Source organism: Ambystoma mexicanum, chromosome 6q (assembly GCF_040938575.1).
Source record: "Ambystoma mexicanum isolate Mex_15411 chromosome 6q, UKY_AmexF1_1, whole genome shotgun sequence".
NCBI lineage: Eukaryota > Metazoa > Chordata > Amphibia > Caudata > Ambystomatidae > Ambystoma > Ambystoma mexicanum.
Window position 1 is genome coordinate 1,279,497,395 of NC_090937.1, and position 16,442 is coordinate 1,279,513,836.

Sequence of the window (16,442 nt, forward strand, 5' to 3'; positions counted from 1 at the left end):
CATCAAACCTGGAGGTATCTGGGCGCTTTTACATGAGTGTACAAGAATGGTTACAAGAAACAAGAGATACGATTACAAGAAAAAAAACGCAGAGGTAACATTACAAGGAGAAGTGAAGACAAGAATAGGGAGACAAGATGTGGTGCATAGCCAGGTACTGGACTTGTGTTACAGATCAAGTCATAAAAGCAGAGTGAGTTATAGATTAGACATAGTGAAGAATCTTAACCGGTGCAACTGGTGTTCTGGCTAATATGGTGGATACCAGGACTGGTGAGGAGAAAGGGTTGCAATAACGTGCAGTGCCAAGAACAAAGTCCCTTGACTTGTGTAACAAATCTGGTTACAGGATCATAGTAGACAAATACAAAGTTCATATCAGCGATGGAATGGTATTGAGGTGGGACTCCCAAGATGGTTACCTGTTGATACATATCGATGCAGTGTATACTTCTGGTCACATGGTTTAGACAGTTATCACTAGGGCGCGGTGTGGAGTTAATTAGACTGGGAGAAGAGTCATTATTTTACCTTATTCTGGAAGGATGGGAACAGCGGTTCAGTCCTTAGGTCCAGGGGTAAGGTATTCCACGTCTTGGCTGCTAGCACTGGGAAGCTAGAACCCCCGGCTTTAGACAGTTTGAATATTGGGATGTCGAAGCAAAGGATTCCTTTCTAGAGAATTTGTCAACCAGGTATTTGGGGGCTGTTATTTAGGCACTTGTTGGTGTTCATTAGAATTCTAAAGGATCTCATGTCTTGGATAGGGAGCCAATTAGTGTTCCATCTGGTTTGTGAGATATGGTTAGAGCAGGGAATGTTTAAGGCTGTTCTGAATGTGCTGTTTTGCAATACTTGTAGCATGTGAAGACTTTTCTGGCTAGTGCCTAAGTATAGAGTATTGCAATAGTCCAGTGTGGAGAGTATAAGAGCCCTAGCCAAGGTGATGCAGCTTCTGGTGGACAAGAATGGTCTGCACACATTTATTAGTTTGGAGGTGTAGGCAGTAGATGAAGATATGCGTTGACTTGTCTGTGGAGTGATAGGGAGGAGACCAAGTAGAATCCCAGGGTTTTGGCTTCCTTGTCAACTTTTATGCTATTATCGTCTTTTCTGAAGGAAGAGTATTGGGGACCTAACTTGTTGAGTCTCAGCTTGGAGCCAATGAGCCGAAGCTTGGTTTTGTCATCATTCAGACAAAGGCCATACTTGGCCATCCAAGCTTGGATATTACTGTACATGTCATTTAGGCGTATTGAGTCTGAATGCTAGGAGCTTGAGAGTGTGACGAGAATGTGCATAACATCAGCGTAATTAGTGTAGGATACGCCAGGGTTGTCTAGGTGGTCAAACAGGAGCTTTGTGAAAATATTATAGAGAGTAGGGGAGACAGAAGAGCACTGCGGGATACCGCAAGTGATTGGATAAGGTGCTGCAGATGCAGTTGGGGAGAACACCCTCATAGATCTGTCAGGAAGGCATACATATGTGTGAAACATGATTTAAACAAATAGTGAATACATTAAGCCAAATGGTTACATACCCATGATCATTTCACAGATGAAGCATGAAAACAAAACAAAGACGCATTTTCCCAAACATGATTGAGTAGGCTAAGTCTTATTAGCATAGGCTTCTAAATCCATAGATGAGTAATGCACCTCACTTGCTCCCAGCCACTTTATTACTTGATACCGTGTGAAAGTGCTACGGATTATGTGCTCAATAAGTTGGCCATGATACCCACCATTGGGTGAAATGGTAATAAATTATATTAGTTGCCTGGTACCATATGGAGTGTGGTATGACTTGACCGCATAGATTAGTTGTATTGTGTATGTTTAATTAGACATAAATCACCCACTGCAATCACCTATTCAGCATTAGTATAGATAGGAGTTTAATAGTAACTGACCCTCACAGTTCGAAATGTGAACACAAGACAATGGGCCTCATTACGACCCAGGCGGTAACTATGGCGCTATTTGCACCATGGTTGCCTCCAAAACCTTACCGATTCTGCCATGGTGAATGGAGCAATTACCGCCCCATTCCAAGGTTGGCGGGACGGTAATTCCCCATTCACCATGGACCTTCCCCATTCCCATTTGAGCCCCCATAGGCGTTAAGGGAGGACTCGCAAAGGGACCTCGGAATAGGGCGGTAAGGGATTAACGGCACCATGGCCCTTACCGTTACCGGTATTCCCTTACCGCCCGGGTCGTAATGAGGCCCAATGATTAATTTATCTCATTCCATCAGGATTACCTGCAGAGTCATGAACAATAAGGGTGAGTTGCTATTAAACATAATTTGCATAGTTACATGAATTATTAAAGATAATTTGCGTTTCATTTTTTCAAGGTCTTTATGGGTGGACCTTGTGGAATGGGTGACGCAGCTTGCCATCACGCATACATTCAGTGGTCAAAGCACACTTGTAAGGATACAAAACCATACGCTAATTTTACTAGTTTAAAATCTGACCTTTGCTATCAAAATGTGTCAGAAAATGTGTCAAGTTGAATACTAAAAGAAAGAGAAAGGAGGCATTTTACCCTACAGCATCAACCATGCAGAATCATAGTACTTACAAGAGCGCGTGGCTTCTGCCTAAACAAAAAATCACTGAGCCAAGAGATAAAACAAGTCAAAACATACAGAATTGGATACAACTGATAATGTTCAGGTCAATGCATATAGAGCTATTATGTTCTGTGAAAGATGCAATGTTAGTTCCCTAAGATATAGTTTACAGAAGTTCAGTGACATCTTGCATGAAAAGGCAGGTGATAAGTTCATGTTTACAACATACAACAGAGCACTGTACGATTTATAACCAGCAAATCTGGAATGTACCACTTTGCTAGTTAAACCTCTCCACATCCATGCTCTGTAAGCTTCAAGTGAAATTCTCAAGGAAGTTAATGACATGGTCAAGCTTATTTTCCAGGAATCTTCAGACGGCTATTCTCAATCCACTTGCGATTCACAGGCTAAATCTAAGCCAAATTCCTTTACGACCCCAATATGCATCCGTTCCTAATGCTCTGACAGTGTGAAATAAGTATTCAATTTTCACCATTAAACAAAGGATGGTTGAGCAAAACGTTGTCTAACAAAGAAAGCCTAGGTACCGTTTTGTACAAGTGAGTGAGAAAGCGAAAGAAGAAACTGCAGTACAACTAAGCGCAAGTCTGAGAAGGATGTCTGATCAGAGCTTTATAGTATATCTAAGCTGCCATGGGCATTGAAAATTGTTTTGATTTTTGAATTAAGGGCCATCTTTGGTAACATACACAGCAGGGTCCTCCATGAAGGCTCCTCCAGGACTTTACTAACCCACCCTGCCACAGAACACACTTTTGGGGCAATAACAGTCTGTTTAGGGTGTCTGAGCACATAAAAAGGAAAGTCGGATTTCTGATCGGAGTCCGCCTTCCCTTTCTATGGCATCATGGGCATAGCCAGAGAGGATCATGGCCAAAAGATGGCAGCAGGCCTTTGCAGAGAGTGGCAGAAGGTTAGGCTAAACGTGGAGGAAAGGGGAATGAGGGTGTGTAACAGTGAGGGTGGCGAGAGAAGAATGAGTGCGGACAGACAGGCATTGGGGTCCTGGGGTATGGCCAAGATGATGAGGCATGGTGAGGACGGTGCCTGCCATAAGAGGCGAATGTGGGTGTACAATGGGTGTACACTGGGAATGTAGCACGTGTTCTACAACTCCAGATTGGCTGACCCCTTCTAGCTGGGTGCTAATATAGGATACAAAACTAATTATTATCGGGAAGAGAAGTACTGGTTTGACGCAGTCTACGCCAGCTTCTTACAGTCTGCTCTCTCTGGAAGACAATGCAAACAAACCATGTCCCGAATGAGGAAGCAAAGTATATTTTCTGGAGAGGGTAATGTCTTAAGAGAAGGGTAATATCTTAAGAGGCACAAAGTTTCCCATTTGAAAATAAGTTTCAACCAAATGCCCAATAAACAGTGTTCTGTGTTGGAAGTAGTTGGAAGTAGTTCCACAAGTATGTCCATGTGGTCACACTGAGGTCTCTCAAGGATATTTTTTGCACAATGTGCTTTATGTTGGGCTCAGTGTTTCTTGACCATAGTTGTCAATGTCTTTCCCCACCAGGGGTTACCAAAACCATGCTGAACAACCTCTATGGTTTTATTCTTTCGATGATTACCACTCATTGTAGAATCAAAGCACCATTTCAGAAGATGTTCACCCTCATTTAAAAACAATGTAAGTTGCATGTGTGGGACTACAAATGTTAGCACTTATACGCTTTTGGGTCCCCTGAAATGCAGTTTTCAACATTCACGAGGCAGCGCGGTGAAGGAAAGAGTACAAGCAAGGCAAACTAATTTTTCATCTTTCCTTTTCCACTCTGTCTTGTAAAAAAGTAAATGTCTCCTGTTTACTAATGGACTCCTAAGGAATCTGCCGGGTTTTAAACACATGAAAAACACGTTTTTTTCTCCATAGGAACCTATTAATTTCACTCCTGTATGAAAATGCCATGCTGGCATGAGATAAAAAGCACTGACGAGATGGAAGATGAATTTGGGGCTGGAGTTGTAGTCTCTTCTCTATGCTCCTCCCCCTTGTCACTACAGGAAAAGGAGACAGAGAGACAATTCAAGGCGTAAAAGCATTATGCCTTGCTTTGATGCCCTAATTTACCACTCCACATCATTTAAAATGAGGCAACATGACATTTCTCTGGTGGTGCAAAGTACTTGCTGTCTTGACTATAAATAGTAAATTCTGAAGAGTTAGATGTGTATATTGTTTCAAGAGCTCAGCATTTTCTGAACTCTCCATTAACACCTTCAATATTAGAGGAAACATAAGTGGAAAATATAAATACCACTAGCATGATTAGGAAACACTTCTAGCGCAATGAAATAATTGTTTTGAACACAGAGCAGTATATGGATGCCTTTTCCTTTGTTGCCTCTATTTTCAGAAATGTATTTGTCATTTCTAGACCTAAAAACAATCACAGATGAATTTAGAGAAGCAGTGGGTGATATGTGTGATATGTCCAGAGGCCGACAGAAATCTTTCAACACAGTGAAGAGGCTCCTGAGATCATTTAAAACACATGGGAATAACAAGTTGTGCGAATGCAAGAACCATAGAAATATACATAATTGAAGAGTGTTGACTTGCGATCTGCACGGGGAGCTCACAAAACTGGCATTCCCTATTGAGCTATAGTGTATCCCAAACTTGATAGCACTCCATCTCAAACAAAATGCCCCTTTCTTCTCAGATCACACAAGTTTTTAATGCTTCATTATTGAGATGTGGGCATCCATGAATCTTCTGCTTTCCAAAGGTTCTGCTTACAGCTGTTCAGAAATTACTGGTTTACCAGGTTCGTTCAGTATAGCAGAGCCTGTATGTAAGGACTGTATAGAGTTGGTTTTATTATCCCCTGCTTTTCCCACTCAGCGTTAATTGCACTATGTGCTGCGCTACCTGAATCAAACCCTCGGTGGTGCCAAGTGCAGAGCGTATGGGAACCTTCGATTTAATCTTGAAGCATACATGGAACATAGTAATTTGGGACTCTTTGCATTAATGTACTTACATCCGTAAAAGGGAAACCTAAGTAACTATATTGTGATGACCTTATTTCATTTTTAACATTGCGCTACCCCTTTCAAGGAAAGAGGAGCTAGGTTTGTCTTGTGCTATTTGCAATTGCTCTGTTTGTTTTCCACAATTCAATTTCTCCGATATAGAACCATTTATTTTCAAGTAGAACACAAATTCATCTAGGCATGTTTTCAAAGTTTAAGCACAGCTTCATCAAGGAGTATTGTGAAAGATTAAGAAGAACCACCGTTATCATACATGGTCATGCTTCTGGTAAAGATTGCAAGGTGAGACAATCTGCTAACTAGTTGCAAATGATTAGGGTGCAGGCAGATGTGGGCGGAAAGAACGACCCCTCCTCAATGGATAAGGAAATGAAGGTCGCCATACATACACTTCTGATCGATGGTTTGCCGACCAGAACCTCTGCAAGGAATAGCAAAGATGCTTTCCGCTGTTGTGTGGTCCTATCACATGCTGAACTAGACTCATGACCTTCCGATGTATTTGACATTCTAGCAAAGCCATCTTCATAGGGTCAACAGCCTCAGCAAAACGTGCATGCCATGGACAGAATTGGAATCTTCTCCGCCAATTGCATGAAACACTGAGCAGCCAGTGACGTCCACTGACCATGCAGTGGATATTATGGATGGGCTTCCTAAGTCTGCATACATAACGCGCCAGCACCACTTCCATTGATACGCAGCCCACAGACAGGACAACTCCCCCTCCATGCCCTAGTACATCTGAGCAGTTTGCCTCTGCATGATATGATATATAATATGATATGATATGGCATTTATAACACGCTCATGCACAAGTGTTTCAAGGCGTGATGAACATTGCACTCCTTGTATGAGGAATGTATATTTTGTTCTATCACGTTATGAATCATTAAATATTACAAACATCATGATATGTCTTTCTCAGTTGGTGGAAAAACTAATTTATAATGAAAGGCAGCCTTTTTTTAACACTTTGCAATCCATATCCGTAACGGTGTTGCCATGAAAAATGGTATATGCGTTCTGTGTTATTTCATGCATTCTAAACCCTGGAAGTACTCCGGGTCTGCAGAGTAGCAATTCATTTTATGTTCTGGGTAAGACACTCCCATTTATGCCATGCAGCCATCTCGAGGTAGATTGATCCATAATAACTGCAAATCTGACGGTTTTGTGAGGTTCAGCCAGGCACATTTTATGCCATTTGATAAAACACGATGCACTGGCGTCGTTCTGTGCACTCATGATAATAGGAAGTAAACTATCAATAACAGCTTTATTGTCTAACATAATACGGTGCCGTAGACAACAAATCCCCATAGGCATTCCCTCATGTTAAATGTCACATTCTCCTGCTTTAGATGATACATTAAGGAAAATCATTGTAGACTATAAACTCAGATCAGACACATATTTCTCAGTTTGCGAAACACCTGTTTTCCGGATGTGAAATGGTGCAGCAGTAAACATGACCCCTCTTGGGAAAAACAGTCATTGCCAAACCATGGCTTATTCCCTACATATAAAGAGACAGTCTCCCAGAAGCGTGGTCCTACAACTGTTAGGTCAATTACACATTTTTTCTAATCTCCTTTAAGTGTTAAAGGCTCCTTAGACTACTCCCTGCTGCATTGCACATTGATTACAGCAGCTGGCAGCCCCTTGATACATAAAGACTCTGCAGCACACTGGAACCCGTACAGAATGCTAAAGTTTCACTTCTCTAAATCGTATTTCTTAAATTCTCATTGAAAGTTCATTACTACTGGATTTTTCCAATTATTTAAATGGTCTTTACATCCAGAAAATCCAATTATACTCAGTGGATTGCATTTGGCTTAATGCACCCAAAATATGTCAACTAGCAATCCTCTGTACAATCCCAAACAATCCAATACAAACCCAAAAGCAATGCAATCCCTGTGCAGGCCAATAAAAATCCAAAAGCAAGGCAATCCCCAAACAATCCTACACAAATTCAAACGTAATGCAATACCCAAGTCCAGAGGCAGTGCAATTAAATAAACCTATAAAAGTCCACAAAAAAACAACACAATCACCAAATAATCCCTTAAGAATATATATATATATGGATTGTGTCGGTTTATGCACTGGGAAACATTTTCTTCTTTGAGGAGTTTTAACCCAAACTCTATGGTAAATATAACCCCGAAAAGAAATCCTCCAATAGTGATTACACTAACTGAGTCTTAGTAGTTATTTAGGTAAAATGACATGAAAGTCGAGAAAGGTTCATGGGATATTATCTATATGGAAAATGATTAACACCTGCTGTTTTTTAAATTGTATTTTTTAACGGAGGCAAAATGAGTTTTAACCTGAAACTGTGTACATAGCCCACACTCATGGCTGAGGCAAACCCAGAACTTGGAATAGACAGGAAGATGGGTGAGAATTAGTGGTACATGTTGTCACCCCTTACCTTTCCTGTTGCAAAGCACTGTGGTTATGACCTCAAGCATAACAGAAGATTGATGGTGGGGACCCAGGATAGGTTCATTAAGGCAGGCTTAGCCTGCACCAATAACTGGGGCCCATTTGGTTTTAAAAGAGGGATGAGCACCTCTTTTGGCAGATCATCCATTGACTTTGAAAAGAGTAAGAAGGACTCATTTGGAACGTGGCTGAAAGTAAAGTCTGCCTTACAGCTTCTGCCAGTGAAGGAAGGCCAGGATTTCTAAGAGAGAAGCACGATCCCTCCCCTAAACATCTCCCTGGAAACCGAGGATGATACCGGACTCCGAGGAACAATCCATCAGCTCCAGAACTGGTACCCCCCAGCCAGCACAGAGCATGGGCTGCTAGGTTCTGCCAGCAAGATTCCTAGGTGGTAAGTGCCAGAGTGTCTCTGAACAAAGAAAAAGGTTGTTGCCTGCAAACACTCTCTTCAGCTTTGGCTCGTCCACCATAAAAGACGACACAAGCCCTGAGAAGAAGCTAGGAGGAGTGCCACAACAAGCATCAACTAGCGTCCATCTTTTAAGGACATTTTCAAGACAGTTGAGCCCTCAGACCACGACCTGCTGCACTACTGACTGTTGTCATGCAGCAGTCTCTAAAGCCGTTCAAGACGCCTCGATCAGCATTCCAGATCCGCCAACCAGCGTAGCGACAGTGATTCTTGACCTTGAGCCGCCACGTAGGCCAGCCTGCAGCCATCCGTCCAGCCTCACTTGCCGATTTGCCTGCTGCCTGAAACATATAGCTGTCTCCCGCCCTGAACGGTATTATTCATACGCGGATGGCACACACATTTTGGTCCATTTGGACCTCATACAATCCGACTCGGCAGTCCGGCTCAGGACCTGCCTTGAGGATCTGGGCACGTGGATGAGGACAAATTGGTTAAAGCCTAATGGCAGTAAGACTGAGGTTTTTGTTGTTGGTACTCCTTCTCCCCTTCTGTTCTGGACGGCAGAGTTTTGTCCCACTTCTCTTGGCCCTCTCCCCTTGCCTGTTTCATCTGTCAGGAATTTAGGGGTTAACATTTCTGCCTCTCTGGCTATGGACGAGCATCCAGCGGCGGTCTGCAAGTCTGGCCATTTTTAGCTTTGCGTTCTCCGGAAGGTCCTCCCTTTTATCCCTGTGAAGTGTCAAGTACCGGTTGTAGCGGCATTGGTTTTGAGCGTGTTGGAATATTGCAACTCACTTTATTTGGCTCAGCCATGCTATTTGATCAATCGGCTCCAGCTACAACAGAACGCTGACGCCAGATCCATCCTTTGCCCTCCGTTTGGAGCTCATATTTCCCTGTTGTGAAGCAGCTCTACTGGCTTTCCATCGAAAAATGGGTTCTTTTCAAATCGGTTTCTATTGTACACCTATGCCTTCTATGGCTTGGAGGCAGAGTATTTGCAGGCAGAATTCATTCCTGCACTATGTTCCTACTCGTTGTCTCCGCTGCCAGTCCGCTCTTCTTGTGATGGTACCCCGGGTCTGGCTGCTGCTGACGAGGGCATGTGCCTTATCAGTTGTCACTGCTAAAGCTTGGAAAAATCTCTCACTTGCCCTACATGGGACTGTTGGCCACTTTACCTTTCGCTGGTTACTTAAAACTTCTTCATTTTAAAGTTTGATAAAATTACAACTTAAAACTTCTACTCATGCTTAGCGCCATGATGCCCTTGGGAGTATGTGCGCTTAAATAATCCTGTTAACATAACATAACTCTGTTGCAGGAGCTTGAAAGCATCCTGAAACCGACTTTACGCTGTGGAGCATCAAGATCATCTCAAGCACCAGGTACAGTGTGGTTCTGTCCCCCCGGTCTTTCTCCAAAGGCCCCTAGTGACATTTACGACCCCTTGCTCCATAGGTTCTCAAACCAAATAACATTGAACAGTTAAGACTGATTGCTTTACCGACTACCCTCCTGTCAGTATCCAGAGTGCATCCTTTTCCTTCGTGAAACTGTCTTTTCTCTGTGTTCCTTTGCAGGGTGGGTTGTATATTGTAGTGTGCTAGAACTGCCTGTTGTAATAATAATAAAGTAGATATTTGTATACAACCTTGACTGCACAGCCCCTTTATCATTGGGTAATAATTGTATTTCGCTGTGTTGCAACTAAACAACGATCCACGACCTTGCAGAGATAAACCTGCCGTTCCGTCCACGTTACCAAAATTGGACAAGGAGTTTTATAATTTACTTGTGTTTCAAATCTGTTCGGATCCTTCCTGGTGCACTGGAGGTGTGGGGCCGATTGATGGTTTAGAACCCTATATTCATCCCTGGATCCCGTAAGTTGATTTGTCACACATACATTATTGTGACTGTCCATAGGCCTGTAGTTCCATATTTCATAATCACAAGGACCTAGACATCTCCACTGGGCCAGACATGGCCAGTTGTAAGTACTGTCAAGAGCAAAAACAGGACTAGGAGTAATGAAGAGTATGGCGAGTACTCCCCACGGTTGCATTCTCGGATTTGTAGTCATGTGTGCCTAATGGGGAACATCAGGACTACAAGTCCCAAAGTGACAGAATTAGAACCACGACTAGAGTAGCGTTGCCCTAATGGAATGGATAAGGTTGGCATCTATGCTTTAGATCACATTGCTTTGTGATATTCATAGGTGTCAACTTTTATTTTGTAAAGGTACATGGTCAAAGTTCACCGATTATAGACTGCTCGGTTATCCAACTTCCACCACTTTAGTGAAGTGTGTGATCCTGGAGAAACCATCTCATTTTACGTTGCATTATCTGTACAAAATTGAAGCCCCTATAAATGATTAAGTTCACACTGTATGCCATTAAAAATGACAAACTTATGTGATTGTTCCTTGTACAATATTAAGTTTGATGATTAAAATATCCCATACTGCTAAGATTTGAGGTCTTGATCTGGTTGTGATGTGTATATGATTGTGCTGTTATGCTCTGACATACTTGTTTAATGGATTTTCCTCTGATGGCAATATATTTGGGATGCAAATTTGGCAGTGATGTCATTTTTTAATATGGTAGTGATGTCACTTAGATATGTATATTGTAGTGGAAATAGTTGTTAGGTGGATGCAGTTGTAATAGGATTCTGATGTGGCTGTGAGGAGTTTCGATATGAAGATGTGGTTGTGATGGTGGTAATGTGGGTGTGGTTTTAACGAGGATATAATGCGGTTGTGATATTGGTGTAATATTTGATGTGGGTGTTGTGATGTGATCGGGATATAGAAAGTATTGTGTTGTGGTTATTATGTTGGTTGTGATGAAGAGTTTATAAAACAATTAATTTACTATAGAAAACCAAAAGGTGGAAGAGAATGTGGTCAGAGCAATGGGTTTGGTAATGATAGAGATAGGCTTGGAAAATGTGTAAAGACTCATCACTAAATTAATCTGTTTTATAGTGATTACTTGAAATGTGCGCAAATCACATGCTAAATCATGTAAGGTAATGTTTTATGGCAATTGTATAGTGCCAAATGCCACTGGTATGGCATCAAAGCGCTGTGGGATGAACACCCTTCAGAGGACCAAGATCCAAGGCCTGAGGTGTGGAGGATTCTAAATGCGTGTGAGCATTTTTAGCCAGCATGAGGGTAGGTAAAGAGTGGCTAAGTCCCTGATAGCAGCACATGGAGTGGTCGGTGAATGCTATGATAGACTATTAGGGGAGTAGGAGAGTCGAGGAGATTGATTATGTATACATCTAGACAAAATCTTTTTCGTAGGACTCAACTGGATTCTATTGGATGTGGTTTTGTGTGTTGTGAGGTTGAGTCATGATTGTTGCAGATGTATGCGTTTGGGTGGCTGTGCCCCGGGAAGGGCACAACTATGTTCCATTGTGATGGAGTGCTAGACATACCAGTGCAACCCTGAATCTCTGTAGGCGGAAGATACAATGTGGCCAAAATCAACAGCAAGATTCGAAGGCATACCCAACCCTGCGGCAGTGAAGAAAAAAAGCAATGTGCCCCAAATCAACAGGGACATTGAAATGCATACCCAACCCTGCGGCAGTGAAGAAAAAAACAATGCAGCCAAAATCAACAGTCAAATTCAAATGCGTACCCAAACCTGCAGCAGTGCAGAAAAAAAAACAATGCAGCCAAAATCAACAGTAAAATTGATATGCGTACCCAACCCTGCAGTAGTGAAGAAAAAAAACAATGCGGCCAACATCAACAGTAAGATTAAAAAATGCAGGTCCAACATGATAATCCAACCCGACAATGTATTAATCATTATAGTAACATGTTGATCAAACATAGTGTGATTGTACCTCTCTTTCCCCCATCCTGAATCGTAGCCTACAATTATTAGCATGGGAGGTAGTAAGCTTAAAAACTACTACTTAAGGTTTTACAACTGTACTGCCAAGCCCAAAGAAAAAGAGTGAAAAAAAATGGCACAATCACCTGCAGTTATTGTTTCACAAAGCATACAGCTTTATTGCCCATCCCATTTCTAATGACCTAACATTCAAACAAGTTTGAGGACATACTGGAGCCCATTGCATTTTTTATAATTACACAAAAGTTGATAGAAGTCAAAAAGAAAAATCATTATAAATGATGTTCTTTTTAATGTAGCCTCTGTTTCAATTGAGTATTTTAGAAATAGTGTATAACTCAAACAGGACTACACATGGTTTCTTGTTGCTACAGGGTCAGTTTAGTACCACGCAATTTGCAAATACGAAAATGCACACAGCAAATACAGGTGAATACCCCAGCAGGCCATAAAAGTGGCCAGCATTTCCCAGAATTACATCTCTGCTGCACACTATGCGAGGAGGGATTGTCCTTGTCAAAATGATTGCAGAGATGCAGAGAAGCAGTTCCTGCTGTGTTATTCAAAGCAATGCCATCAAAATCATCCTTCCGTGATGAAAGCATAATAGGGATTGAGCAAAATGCTAGTGTACAATACGTGATTTTTTTGATGTTGTCTGTTTTTGTTCATCACACTGGCTAGATATGTAAATTAGTAAAAGAGACAGCAAAACAGCATGACTTGGTGTACAATAAATCCATTATTGACCCAAGAGATAGTTAATTGCAGTTGCACCTTTAATGCGCCAATTAAAACCTAAAATAAATCCAACCAAAATTCAGTACATTTTTCCCCAACATTAAAAACCTAAATAACTCCAACAGAAATGTTGAAACTAGGTTGAATTTGCTTCCCCAACATTTAAATCCAAATAAATCCAGTAAAAATGTGTAACTTACAATTAGTGCTACTGGATGATTTTTACTGGGAAACAAGTTGTTAACAATCCACAATAAATCTATCAATTTAAGACAAAACAATGTGTGCCTGTAATAAATCCCAAATAAATCCTAAATAAAGCCAGCAAATATAAACATTTTTTTAACAAAAGACAGAAGTAACCCAGACACAATGTTAGGGAAGGGCTACGTACACCAAAGGATTTAAACTTCCGCTCATACAATTGCTTTCCATGTGAAATTGCTTAAGACATTTCTACAACTAACATAATTATTATAATGCAGTTCACAATGGATTGATGTTAAATGAAGCAGTGCGTTTTGGATAAATGAACGATCTATATAGATCGTAGGTGCTTTATCTGTCAAACTAAATAGCTATGTTCAGCCACACCCTATTTAGGTAATTACTCAGGTGGGTGACCCCGACTCACAGACTGCATCCCACTGAACAGCAAAACCTCCTTTGGCATACCAGGCTGTTTGCCAGTTGGCCAGGATGGCCTCTGGGTGTCCTAAGCCTATGTACAATTATCTTGGATCCGAGGAAGCTTATGCCGGTGATGTTGGTGCCCAAACACTGGCCATGTCTGGAGCTCGGAACTCGTGAACTGCATTTCTCGTGAAGAGTCGCCTGAATGTACTGTCTAATTTGCCTACGTTTAAAAAAATAGAATTCTATTTTTGAAAAAATGTATAATTGAAGATTGGCTTCTTTGCATCCCTACTGAGCGAACTAACTACCACCACCCATACCAGTAGACTAGTAAAACCGCTTCACCATACCATCAGCACTGACTGAAAGAGCCAAATCCTTGAGTCAGTGACTGCTATAGGTCACCACAAAAAGAAATCTTCCTGCTTATACCAGAATCCTCCGTACCAAAAATGTCCTAGCAAAACACAAAGCACAACACACCCTTTCACTCATCGCTGAATCCCTGATTACCTCTTATACACTGTCTACAATGTGCCCATGTCTATTTAAGATGGTTCAAAGGAACTTTAAATTCCTATCTGCCATGATTCCCCAAGATGTATATCTGGTCAACTTTCAAGCTACCTCCCTGGAGCTCAGTTCTATTGCCACATGCAGAATTGAATGACAATTAACTCTTCCACATTCTACAAGATTTTATCCTGTTACCACTTATGCAGCCTTGTACATGGGCATGCCATCCATTGCTATGGCAGTGTTAGGGAGAATTCTCATAAAAGTGCTAATTTACTTCAACCTTAGAGACCCCCAGCAACTTTGCTGGATTTTGAGGACTTGATTTTTTTAACTGGAAAGAGTGTGAGCCTTTTTTCTCACTCTTTCATGTATTTTGATGTGTGTTTTACTCTTATGTTCTTTGATTGTGGAGTTTTAGACAACTCCATAGGCATCATCTTTTCATGTGCGTCACACAACTCCCTCAGTGCAGTGACACAAGGATGTCTTTTAGACTTCCCAAAGGTTTAAATACCTTCTCTGGGATAAACTTCTGTTTGCTTTTTAAGGCCATATCCCATCCCATCCTCATCACCCCTCACCTTCCCAGAGATTGTTTGATAAGTTTGACAAGTGCAATGTTGAGTATTTTTTTAAAGTATTTTAAATGAGTATTTTAATGTGTCTTTACTGCAATGTTTGCAGACAAAGGGTGCTGTCCGCGAATCCAACATGGTGGGTGTTTCCATGACATAATTCAGCTTTTCACCATCCGATCAGCGGGTGCGACTGATGTCCGCGGACCTCATATCGGCTCCTGGGCCAATCGGGGGCCCGTCCGCGGAGCGAACAGGGAAGTGAGGCCGCAGACCGAACCCAGACATCACTGATTAATTTGTACCTACTTTTTGGTCATTTTAAAAAACAGATACTGGACGGATTTACACCAGATTTACAAAAGCACACTTTCGGGAATAAGCTGCCACTCCTGCCGCTCATTTGGTTAAAATTCGTCCAGCAGTTTGTGCTGTAGGTGTGCGCAAAATTATTTTTCCTTTGCGTCTATGGAAAAAACTATGAATTTTGGGACTGCCCCTAAAATTCCCCCCTTGATGAAACCTCACCTAACTTTGCAGGATCAATCTGATGGGGCCATATACTTTCTTTGCAAAGCTTTGTGGGGATTTATTTGGGAGGGGCGAAGTTAAAAGCCACCCAAAAAGTGCTATTCCTATGGATTGAGCACCTTAACCATAACTACAGGGCCACTACCACACTCGACTGAGTGGGCTTGGGGGTTATTGCTTGCAGAATGAACTCGGTTGACTTTGTTTACTCTATCATCTCCCACTACCAAGGTCTCTGGCCAGGGATACTTTAATGAGAGGAGCGGTATTCAACTTGAAAGAGTGGGTGATAGAATGTCTCAATCCCCCAGGCTTTGCGATCTTCTCTTCAAGAAGAAATGTTATTTTATTTTTCATAGATGTTGTGAAGAGGGTACATTCCAAGTTATTTCTGTGTGCCTCACATAGGGTCCTTTCCATGAGAGGAGTCCAGGCAGAAGATGTAAAGGTCCGACCAACCTCAACCAAAGGGCAATAGCCGGGCATTTCCTGCTCTGGTGAGATAAATATTGATGGATGATGTCTCTGAACATCATCATTGTTAGGCCATGATGTGTCGTCAATTTCTTGTGCTGTAGGATCGACTCTCAAACTCCCACATCTAAGATTTTAGATCACGCGCATTAGTGCCACTCTACTAATACGAATTTGTTGGCAAAAGTGTGTTTAGTTGTAGTAGTGCTTGTTATCTGCACCTCATTTGTAGTGTTTTGTTGGTCTTCACCTAATCCGTAAACTCATTCGCTTTCTTTTAGCTTATACCATTATAATGCTTTTGAGCCCGCGGAAATGTATCCCAAATTGCCACACGTTGCCAAAGGTCACAGTTTCTTGTGCTAAAAGAAACCAACGGATGTCATTCTCAAAGTCTAAAGAGTCCTCACGTTTTGATTGCCTATATGTTTTGGGCTCAGTAGAGCACTATGGGGCTCTGTGATGCACAGTTCTCGCCTCTAGCTCTAAAAAAAGCAAAATTGACAAAGTGGGCAAGACTGAACAACCAGTAGACCGTGCGCCAACGAGGCTGGAATTATGTTACCCAATTTACAA